Source organism: Sus scrofa, chromosome 1 (assembly GCF_054392235.1).
Source record: "Sus scrofa isolate SSC_HxYL_T2T_F1_AM1 chromosome 1, Sscrofa_HxYL_maternal_Yorkshire_Landrace_v2.0, whole genome shotgun sequence".
NCBI lineage: Eukaryota > Metazoa > Chordata > Mammalia > Artiodactyla > Suidae > Sus > Sus scrofa.
In genome coordinates, this window is record NC_139383.1 from 100056728 (window position 1) to 100067746 (window position 11019).

The 11019-nt window shown below is 34.7% G+C and overlaps 1 pseudogene; it reads right to left on the minus strand.

Moving 5' to 3' along the window:
* Positions 1-3896: 3896 nt before the first annotated feature.
* On the minus strand, positions 3897-4834 carry LOC100518949 (olfactory receptor 5M5-like; annotated as a pseudogene).
* Between the last annotated feature and the right edge of the window lie 6185 nt (positions 4835-11019).

Consider the following 11019-nt stretch of genomic DNA (forward strand, 5'->3'; position numbering starts at 1 on the left):
GAATTTCTCAGCAGAGAATAAAGACAGAAAGTCAAAGAAGTAATTAAAATGCTCCATATTGCATCATCTGTGAAAGAAAATGAACCTTAAGAGAAAAATAACTCTCAGCAGAATTAGAATTTTTTAATAAATAAAAATAAATTAAAGGGCTAGGAGAACTTGATATTTTAATTTATTCCTTTTTTTAAATGTTTTCTTTGCATTCTGGAGAGAAACTGTGTTGCCTTTGTTTGGGGGGTGGGGAGACAGTTCTTAGTTTCCCAGGTGATAATAATCATGTCCATATTGCATCAACCATGACATTCCAAATAATCTGTACTTAATGAGTGCAATTCCTTGTATTAATGAAGAAAGTCTCTTCCATTATTCAGTAAGGGTTATAAAACTGATAATGAAAAGACACATGTCATATGAACATCATTGATGAATCCCAAAATAGACTTCTTGTCTGAAACAATATACCTCTTAAATCCCAAATTAACACTCAGATTAGAGTTGATAGCTTTTTCATCGTTAATGCTCTTTTGCTTTTGCTCTACTTTTAACTCCGTCACATAAGGAACTCATTCATCAATATTTTTATTGACAGAAAAAGATTTCTAATAGCTATTCTTCTCATGCTTACAGTTTCTACACATTTAGGATAAAAAAATAACATGCTTGAGAAATATTATTTTAATTTTTATTGGAAAATAATTGTTTGTAAATTCAATTGGTTTAATTTTTGGTTCACAATCTCTGTATTGTAAGGCATACTTTATTCCTCTAACTGAGCTTAATTGATACTTTAAGGGTCTATTTTCCAAAATGGAAAAAATTTAACTTATTCCCTCTCTGCTTTCTATAGGACTGCAACTGCATTCTAGGGAATGAGTGTACCCCACGGCACTGGAAAACATAACAATTAATTTTTATTGTATTTTTCTTTTTATGGCCTTACCTGTGGCATATGGAAGTTCCCAGGGCAAGGGTCAAATTGGAGCTTCAGCTGCCAGCTTACACCACAGCCACAGGACAACACCAGGTCCTAGATGCATCTATGACTTAGCTTGTGGCAAAACCAGATCTTTAACCCACTGAACCAGGCCAGGGATTGAACACATAGCCTCACATAGACAACATCAGGTCCTTAACTCACTGAGCCACAATGGGAATTCCAGGTAAAGACAAAAATTCTTGACCTTGAATTTATTTCTAAAAATTGTGACATGCATTTATTTATATATTTATTTACCCATTTACTGTGTGCCTAGAATAGAGTAAAAATTAAACAGATAATAATATGGTAGCTACTCTCATGGACTCTATGTTCCAGTTATATATTGTCATTCTAATTGGATGAATTCTCTACCTTCAGAACTCTCTTCATTTTTCCAATTTTGTATACACCATACTGGACCACAAAAAGCCTCAGGAGCCTGTGACCCCAATGTGTAGACATATGCTACAATTATTATTTTGGGAATGTGTTGCTTTCAATATTTAGTGAGAAGAAAGAATACAGGTCACCCTAATCCTAATACTTGAATTCTAAAAATTGAATATATTGAATGTTGTGACTAGCCTCAATTCCCAAGTCTAAGGCAGAAAATTGGGTTAAAGTCACAGATTTTTCTGTTTCTCATGCAAACAGAGCCTGAAAACTTCTAGGTTATCCTCTGCCTTGTCTCTTCCTCCAAATTAAGATATTTTCTGAGCTGCTAATAAATTTGACTTTCTTATTTACCCTTTATTTCTGAGTCCCTTTCTTCTTTCTTCATATGTATGTAATATGTAATCATATAGTATTAACTAACATTAACGGAATGGAATTATTAACAGTGATATCCTGTAAAGCAACGCTATTTGGACCATCTGCCAGTCAACACATTTTTAATAAGTACTCACAAACCCTGAAGGCTACATTCCATTTTCTCCTAAGCATAACTATCAACATACTGGCAAGTTGCACTGCTGCTGGTGAAGCTGTTTTTAAGAAAGACTTATTTAGTGAACTGATGATGAGAGGTTATTGATTATTATTAATTAAAAAAAATAGTAGAACCTATTTGGAAAAAGAATCTGAAAATGAATGAATATATGTATATGTATTACTGATTCACATTGCTGTACATCTGAAATGTACATAACTTTCTAAGTCACCAAGAATCCAATAACTTGTATTTTAAAAAAAGAACAAATTATTTCTTAAGACATAAAAAGTCAAAGAAGAAAACAATGATAGTCATTACAAGTGAACTGCTGCTTTAAGATAACATTGTCTTATCTTTCATAAAGCAATGTAGATGTGAGAGAAAACACCATAGTATTGGACCACTACTTAGAATATCAGGCATAGCCCTCTGCTAAGTGCTATTTCTCTTACCCCTCATAGTAATTCAACCTGTAATCCCAAAGAGGTATGTTTCTATATCCAATATTTAGAGGTTTGGATAATGTTTTTCTCAGTTCAGCCAAGTAACTTGATTCTAACTCCTTAATTCTTAGGTTGGCTCTTACTCACACCAGATGATTTTGCACTTATGAAAAATCGTGTCATGACAATAGCATATGAACACAAGACGTCCTTTCCTCATACAGATAACAACTAAGTATTTGCCTTTACTGCTAAGAAATTTTAAGAAATAAGGCCAACAAATAGAGGAACTAAGTAAGAAAATTATAGTGCATGCTTGTTCTTCATAGATTTAAAATTGGTGATTTTGACCATTTCCTCACAACCTCAAAAGATGAAGGTGTGTTGTACTTTGGCTGAGGCCACATTAGAATGCTGGGAACTAGAATGGTGAGGGAAATGGGTGGAAGATAAGAATTGTACTAAGTCTTTTATTTGCCTGTGAGTGAAACTTACTCCAAATGTTGGCATCAAAACACAACTGAACACAAACGCCATGTTTCATAAAGTAACTTCAGTCAAATGAGGGTTAAAAATGGTTGTTTTTTTTTATTTCAAAAAGGGCATTGAACACCAATGAAAATTTAGGAAGTTTACACCATTATCCTATCCAAAGAAAACACAATCTTCTATACAATCTTGATTTTTAAAACAGTTGCATACATTGAGTAAACACATCCATGAAGGCATTTTTATGATGCTTCAAGAAAAAAATCTTGTTGTAACACTGAGCCTCTGGAAAAAAAATGTTCATGTGGCAGAATATGTTCAATGAGATTCCACTCTACAACATTTATGGAGTAACCTGTATCAGGTATCCACTCTCCTCCTATCATCTGTGAAATAAACTGTTAGTAATTTCAAGTGTTGGACATAATTGAAAGTGAATTATGGAGTTGTAACTTAAATGAATAAGGGGTGAAGGTGAGATATTTTTAAAAAGTGGGGTGGAGATGGCTATTTACCATCAGAATGGAGGTAGAACCCTTCTCTTTTAGGCTAATACAATGTGCCCTGGGATAGACATTCCCAGAAACTCTTGCAGGGAGTTTTGAACATATGATTAAGTTTGGACCCAAGAGATATGAGATAACATCTCATATAGAACATTTGAAATATGTGATAATCATTTGAACATGCAGGCTGGCTTCCTGGCAGCATGTTGCCTCATAAAGTGACCTTAAGAATGTAAGCCTTGGTTCACTGTAAACCAGCTATAATGGAAAAAATAAAAATCATTATAAATTAAAAAAAAGAATGTAAGCCATTAAAGTAAAAAGTAAGCTATAAGGAAGAGACCAAACTTAATAAAGCTAGCGTATAAAGTGGACACTTAACCTGCAGGATTGCTTCAACTGACATTAAAACAAAACAAAGAAAATTCAGATTTTCCAAATTCAGATTAGAAAAGTATGGCACATAACTAGCTTAAAATGAGCTATTTAATTCAATCATCTCATGTCTTACTCTATCTTGAAATGTTTTCCATGACAGTAGTATTTTATTTCCCCAATTTTTGTTTCCCTATTGCTTTTCTCAATGCCTCTTTCACATCCTTGTTCCTGAGGCCGTAGATCATGGGATTCCACATAGGGATCACTGTGGTAAAAACACAGCCACCATTTTGCCCTGCTCCACAGACTCCTCTGTGGGGCATCTCAGATGCATGCAGAAGAGGGTTCCTTAGAAGATTGTGACCACTGTCAGGTGCAAGCCACATGCGGAAAAAGTTTTTGCTCTCCCTTCTGCAGAACGGCTTCAGAGGATAGCAATGAGGATGAACACATAGGACATGAGAATGATCAGGAGGGACTGGACGTTGCTGTAGCCAGCTACTATGTACATCGATAACTCTTTGTTGTAGGTGTCAGAACATGCCAGCTTGATAAGAGGTGGATCAGCAAAGTAGAAATTATTAATTTCATTATCTCCACAGAAAGAGAGGTTGTAGGTCCTCGAGGTTTCCATCACGCTAAGGAGGAAGCCATAGACATAAGGGATAATGACCAGGTGGACACAGACCCTCTGGGACATCTTGCTACTGTAGAGCAGAGGACTGTAGGTAGTCATGTAGAGGTCATATGCCATCACAGCTAGCATGCAGTGCTCTGTAAAGACCACAGCAATTACTGCATAGCACTGCACCAGGCAGCCTGCATAGGAGATGGTCTTCTTCTCTGATAAGAAATTTTCTAGCATTTTGGGAGTGACATTTGTGGAGAAACACAAATCTAGAACAGAGAAATGTAAGAGAAAAAAGTACATGGGAGTGAGAAGCCGAGCATCAATTCTGATTAAAATAATCATGCCCAGGTTTCCTATCACAGTGACTAGGTAGACCACAAGGAACAAAACAAAGAAAGCAACTTGCAACTCTGGATGGCTCGTCAGGCCCAAGAGAAGAAATTCTGTCACTTCAGTGTAGTTTCTTTAGAACATTTCTTTGTCTCATCTGTAAAGTGCTGGTTGATTATCTAAGGGGAAATAGAAAAGGTTTATTTTTGTTTCTTTAAAAAAAAACACACTGAATCTGTGGTTAAAAGTTATACAAGGTTAGATGTAAAAAAATCCAAAGGGCTTTAGTTATGTTATCCCAGTATTGTTCCCATAATTAGATGTTAAGAGATATACCACAAAGCAAGTCTAAAAGTTTTTCAATGAATGATTTTCATTTATGTTGTTTTTGTAATTACATGGCAATCAAGTTGGAGACTAAAGACAAAATTGTTAAGTTTAAGTATCCTGATACTCTGAAAAATTTAAAAATATCTAGGTAACTTATATGTCAAGGAAAAAACCATACTATAAACTTAATTTTCCCATCTATGTTCCTTCGTATATACACATAGATACATAGGTTAAAAAAGACTGTGAAGATAACACAGGTAAAGTTCATTCTGAACACTGAGAAATTGAATCCCAGGGAGACTAAGATTTGTCAGAACTTCATCCCATATTTCCCAATTCAATGATCTATGGATGTGCTACATCTCTCACTAAGTCTGACTCATTCTCTGGAAGCCCACAAAAAGTTTAATTGTTTATTTGTTGTGGTGATAGATGGTCATGGTAGTGGTGGTGGCAGGGTGTCATTAGTGTTTGTGGTGTTAAGAGAGAAATGCACATTTAGATAGGGGAGGGTTATCTATGTATATTTTGAACAACCAACTATTAAGACAAGCACAGTAATGAACATCCTAAAAATGTTGCTGTAAAATCATAAGGAAACAAGTGATCTGAGAGTTCATAACCTTCAGAAAAAATGAGAAGTGGTGGGTAATATAATTCAAAGATATGAGATTAAAAGTGCCATCAAAATTCAAAGTGCATAACTGGAAAAATTTACTGTATCTTCAACCAACTCTCTTAACATTCTTCTCACCTATTTTCTGGCTTTATAGCGAGAACACTCTTTCCTCTGTAGGGAGTTTCTTATCAGATATCAAGACTTACTATAAAACTGCCGTATGGATTCAGGACAATGCATTATTGACACACAGTTGAAAAAAAAATGACAAACATAATGGAAAATAACATGCACAAAGAGAAGTTACACACATAAGTAAAGTGATATATGATGCCAGTGAAATTTCAGATCAGCATTAAAAAAAGGAAACTTCTCAGTAATTGCTATATGGCTTAACTGGTTACTTAAATGAGAAAAAAATTAAATTGCATCCTTAGCTACAAAAATAAATTATAATGCAAGGTACAGGTTTAATGCATATTTCTTATATTTTTGTCTTTATAATTTATATAAATGGTATGAATTTTATTGAATTTATCACAATTTTTTTTGTCTTTTTGCGTTTTCTAGGGCCACTCCCGTGGAATATGGAGGTTCCCAGGCTAGGGGTCTAAACGGAGCTGTTGCTGCCGGCCTATGGCAGAGCAACAGTAATGCGGGATCTGAGCTGAGTCTGCGAACTACACCACAGCTCATGTCAAAGCAGGATCCTTAACCCACTGTGCAGGCCAGGGATCACACCCTCAACCTCATGGTTCTTAGTCGGATTTGTTAACCACTGAGCCACGATGGGAACTGCTATCACAAGTTATTTTAAATATATAATCAAAATAAGCTAAAATATTATGTCAGTATATCTCCAAATTTCAGTTTATGACCAAATTTCTGTATACTATGAGTCATATAAAAATAAATTGACATGGAAATGTCCCTTTTCTGTGGAACAATTTTGACATTAAGAAATTTTATTATCAGAGAACTTGTCAGAGGCTGTGTAAAACTTTTCCTACCTTCTGACCATCATAAGATGTCAACGTGAGGAGCACATCATTTTTCACCAGCTCAAAGAATGTAAATAAAATTAATAGACTTGTTTAATTTTATGCTTGAAGGTTTACATTACAATGACAAAAATAACATATGTTGGGTTTTTATACTCCATGCACCATACTAACATACTTCTCTTCTAATATTTATTTAAGTCCAACAACCTTATGAAATAGATACTATATTAATTCATTTGTAAAGAAATGCATAGCATTTACTGGGCCCTCTGATTTCAAATCTTGGTGTTATCAGCTATTGCACCCATCTTATTAACATTAAATTTATAGTTCACAAAACATTTTAACTTATTTTGTAAAATCCTGTAAGCTCTGCATTCATTTATCTATACCTGCTTATGCACCTTTCAAATTCCAGACATGACGCTGGATAGAAGAAAGATGGTGGAGAAGACAAAGGCAATAGGTTCGGTTAGGTCCATAATTAAGTCCAGAAAATTTAACACTGTGACCCTGGCTCACATCTCAGACACAGAACTAGGAGAGGAATGAAATATGATAGTACCTAGTTTAGTGTCCTTCTTTTGTGACATGCTACCCTCCCATCACTCCCTCTCAGTGGGACAGACTGCTTGGGAAAATGTTAAAATTTGATTTATTCAACTCTATCACCTCCCTTGTCTCCATCAATGATTACACTATAGGCTACTAGAAGAAAGAAATATGAATAAAATAGAATTCTCAACTAAAGTTCCTTGGAAGTACAGAAGATAGGGACAGACATTCTAACAAAGATAAATGACAGAGGAAGAAGAAAAGATAACAGTGTCCTGTTAAAAATAGGAAGAAATTGGGGTTGAAAGCCCAGGGCAGTGGCTAGAGATCATGATTAAGTCAGTAAAAAAAGAAAGCCATGAGCCTTCCAACTTTTTTTAACAGTCTGCCCAGGAGCAACTTCTTTAGATAATTTACATTCTAGCATTGAAGAGTTTTGCAGTTTTGGTCAGATCTCACTGGTCATAGCAGCATGGCAATTTTTACTGGAAACAATTATCTTTAACTATATTATAATCCTAGAATTGTGGGCCTATGGCAAACAGAGACTACTAATATAAAGATATAACCCACAGAAGATGTGTCGGACTGTTGCTGAGAATCAACAACACTCAGAGCAAACATTCAGATGCAGTCACGTGACTACATAGGCAACTTGGCAAAATAAGGATGAGTTTTCACCAATTTACTGTCTTAAGTTCTTTGACACATTTAGGTCTTTGAGTACTTTTAGACTGACTCATATTTCAAATATCTTTGTTGAAAAAAAAAAGAACAATATTCTGAAAAAAAATTTTTCCCTGTAGCACAAGTATGACTTGTGAAAAATCAGCTCCTTAATAGAAACAAGACATTGGGAATGAATCCAGAATCTTATAAACCACAGAATCATTAAGGACTTAGAGATATCCTAATAAAAACAAACATCTTAGCTACATATACTGAAACTAACTTTTCCGTATGTTTAACAGTCACAAAAAATCTTGTTTGAGCATATACTTTACTTCTTAGAGTAGGAAAAATTTAAATTATTAATAAACTACAAAGACCTAAATTTCCAATGTGTCTTTTTCATGTAGAAATTGGTAACAGTAGACACCAAGACATTAGACAAATGGAAAACACAGGAAGAATATTACTTGAAACTAAATTATTGTAAAATATATGCTGGAGGTCCATACTATGGAATTCTACCAGAATGATTCAAAAACACTGGTAATATCTACCCTAAAAGAGAAAGACAGAGTTGAGTAAGCCTGTAAAGATTTTCTCTCATGGAACATGCATTATCTGTTCGAATTTTCCCCAAAACTTTCTGTTTCAATATATCAATATCCTCCCAAAATGTTATTAAAAGAAGAGAATAGATACATTACTAGGTATTAAAAGATAAGGTACACATGCCTTTCCTACCTGTGGATATAAGAGTGTCTTCTCCAGGACCACAAAGGTCAAATTTCAGCCAATGCTGTAGAATTTATACTCAGGCTACTGACATTAGCATTTATCTTGGGGGAATCCCCAACTGTTTCAAGAAACAATTAGAAATGCAATCCCAGTGGAGAATATTCATACTGGGAAAAATACTAATTGGTAATGCTGTACCTTCTCAAATCAAGCTTTTGTTTTGTTCTATTTTCCAGTCCATGGTTCATCAAAGTTCAAACTGTTTGTCTGCTATGAGGACTTGGGCAATACTTTGGGCAATATTCAAAGCCAAATATAAAATACTCTGAGGACACGACTTCTTATGAAACTAAATTCAAGTAAATTCAAGGTGTCATCATTTCAACGTCTCTAATATTTCCTATATTGTACTTAACAAACTCACACAAAAACTATACTCAATGCAAACTTCCATGCTTTTTAATCTTGAAAATACACGGATGAAAAATATATCCTTTCTATCAAGGTGTTTGTTCTTTGATGAGTTGCTTATGTTTTCAAATAAATTGTACTAGGTATAAATGGTTTGTTTTCAGAAGAAAAACACATGGAATATGACAGGTAGAAGAGACTGATAACTAGCAACAACAATGGCAGCACCTGGTGGAGACAATAATCAACAAGTATATGTAAATATAAGAATGACTTAACAACTTAACAACTTATTTAATTAATTGTTTCTATCATGCTTCCCATGGTTGGATAACTTCTCTAAAAGTGAGTCCAAATTTGAACTCAAAACATTCTTTCTTCAAAATGTAATTGAGGAAAATATTCCCTACAAATAGTATTTGATATTCCCAATAATTCCATAAGATGGGCATCAGTCATCATGCTTTCCCTGTCAATTATGAGAATCTGCTGACCATCCAATAAATAAGGAGTCCATTTTCTGGCATCAGTTCCTCTGATTGTTTCTCCCATTTGTTAAGCTCCAGCCACATGGCCTTTCTTTTTGTTGACCCATCCCTGAAACTTTGTTCTTACTATTGATTCTCTTGGTTACAATTCCAAGTGATTTGCTTATGTTTGCCTTCTTCTGATCATTTAGGCTTCAAAAGTCTCCTCCTCTAGCAGTCCTTTCCTATCAATGGCATCCACAACCCAGGCATCTGACTCTGCCAAGTCATCATCTTTTATTCTGCCTTGGTCCATTGCACCTACCAGTATCTGAAATATTTTATTATCTGCTCATTTTGATGTCTTGCTATCTAACTCTCCATTCCACTCTAGAATATAATGAAGGGCTTTTTTTCTGTCTTGTTTATTGCTAAATCTCCAGTTTGTATATATTGCCCTGTAATCAACTTAGGTTGAATGAATGAAATATTTTAAACAAATAGTAGCAATCACTACCTCAAGATAGCAGCTTCTGCAAGAGACCCAGACAACAACCCTTGGAGAATCCAACAGGAGGATAGAGGGTCTCCAGGAATGAAATGTGTCAATTTTAGATCATGTATCAGGTTTACCTCTGCAGAGGTGCTTTAGAGTTCTGCAGAAACTTGGGGGAAAAGTAGGTACCAAAAAAAGGCAAAAAATAAGACAACTATTAACTATACAAAAATCAGATAATGGTACAAGAAGAGAACTGCATTCCCAGGATTACTCATAGTGTTACTAACACTCACAGAGATTTCATAGTGTTTTTCAGGTACTACTGATTTCATACTCATTATAATTTTAACAATAAATATTGATTAAAGAACAAATGTGATCATATTGTGAAAATGAGAAGAGATAATTCTGGGATAGGGATGCAGGGATTGGTAAAGAATGCTAATACCTTATCAATAATAAACTGATGTCAATCAATCATGTCCATGACTGAAAAATCAATAAATAGACATATAAGTGTATAATTCAAAAGGAATTAATTACCAAAGAAAATAACAAAAAAGTGTTATCTATGGGGAAATTGAGGTGGGAAAGAATGATACAAGAGTTTATATAAAGTGTTCCTTGTGGCTCAGCAAAAACGAATCCCATTAGTATCCCTGAGGATACAGGCTTGACCCCAGGCCTCATTCACTGGGTTAAGGATCTGGTGTTGCTGTGAGCTGTGGTGTAGGTCATAGACGCAGAGCTCAGATCTGGAATTTTGGTGGCTGTGGTGTAGGCTGGCAGCTACAGCTCCAATTCGACCCCTGGCCTGGGAACTTCCATGTGCCACAAGTATGGCCCTAAAAAAAAAAAAAATTATATATCTTATGCTATTATTTGACTTTTAAAACAATATTTATATCTTAGTAATTATAAGTAGTAATTAGAATAAGAAATTTCAGCTAAACTCATGCATATGTGTAAAAACGTAGAAATAAAAGACTAGTAGAACATAAAACATCAAATGTGATTCCTTTGAAGTCCGTGGT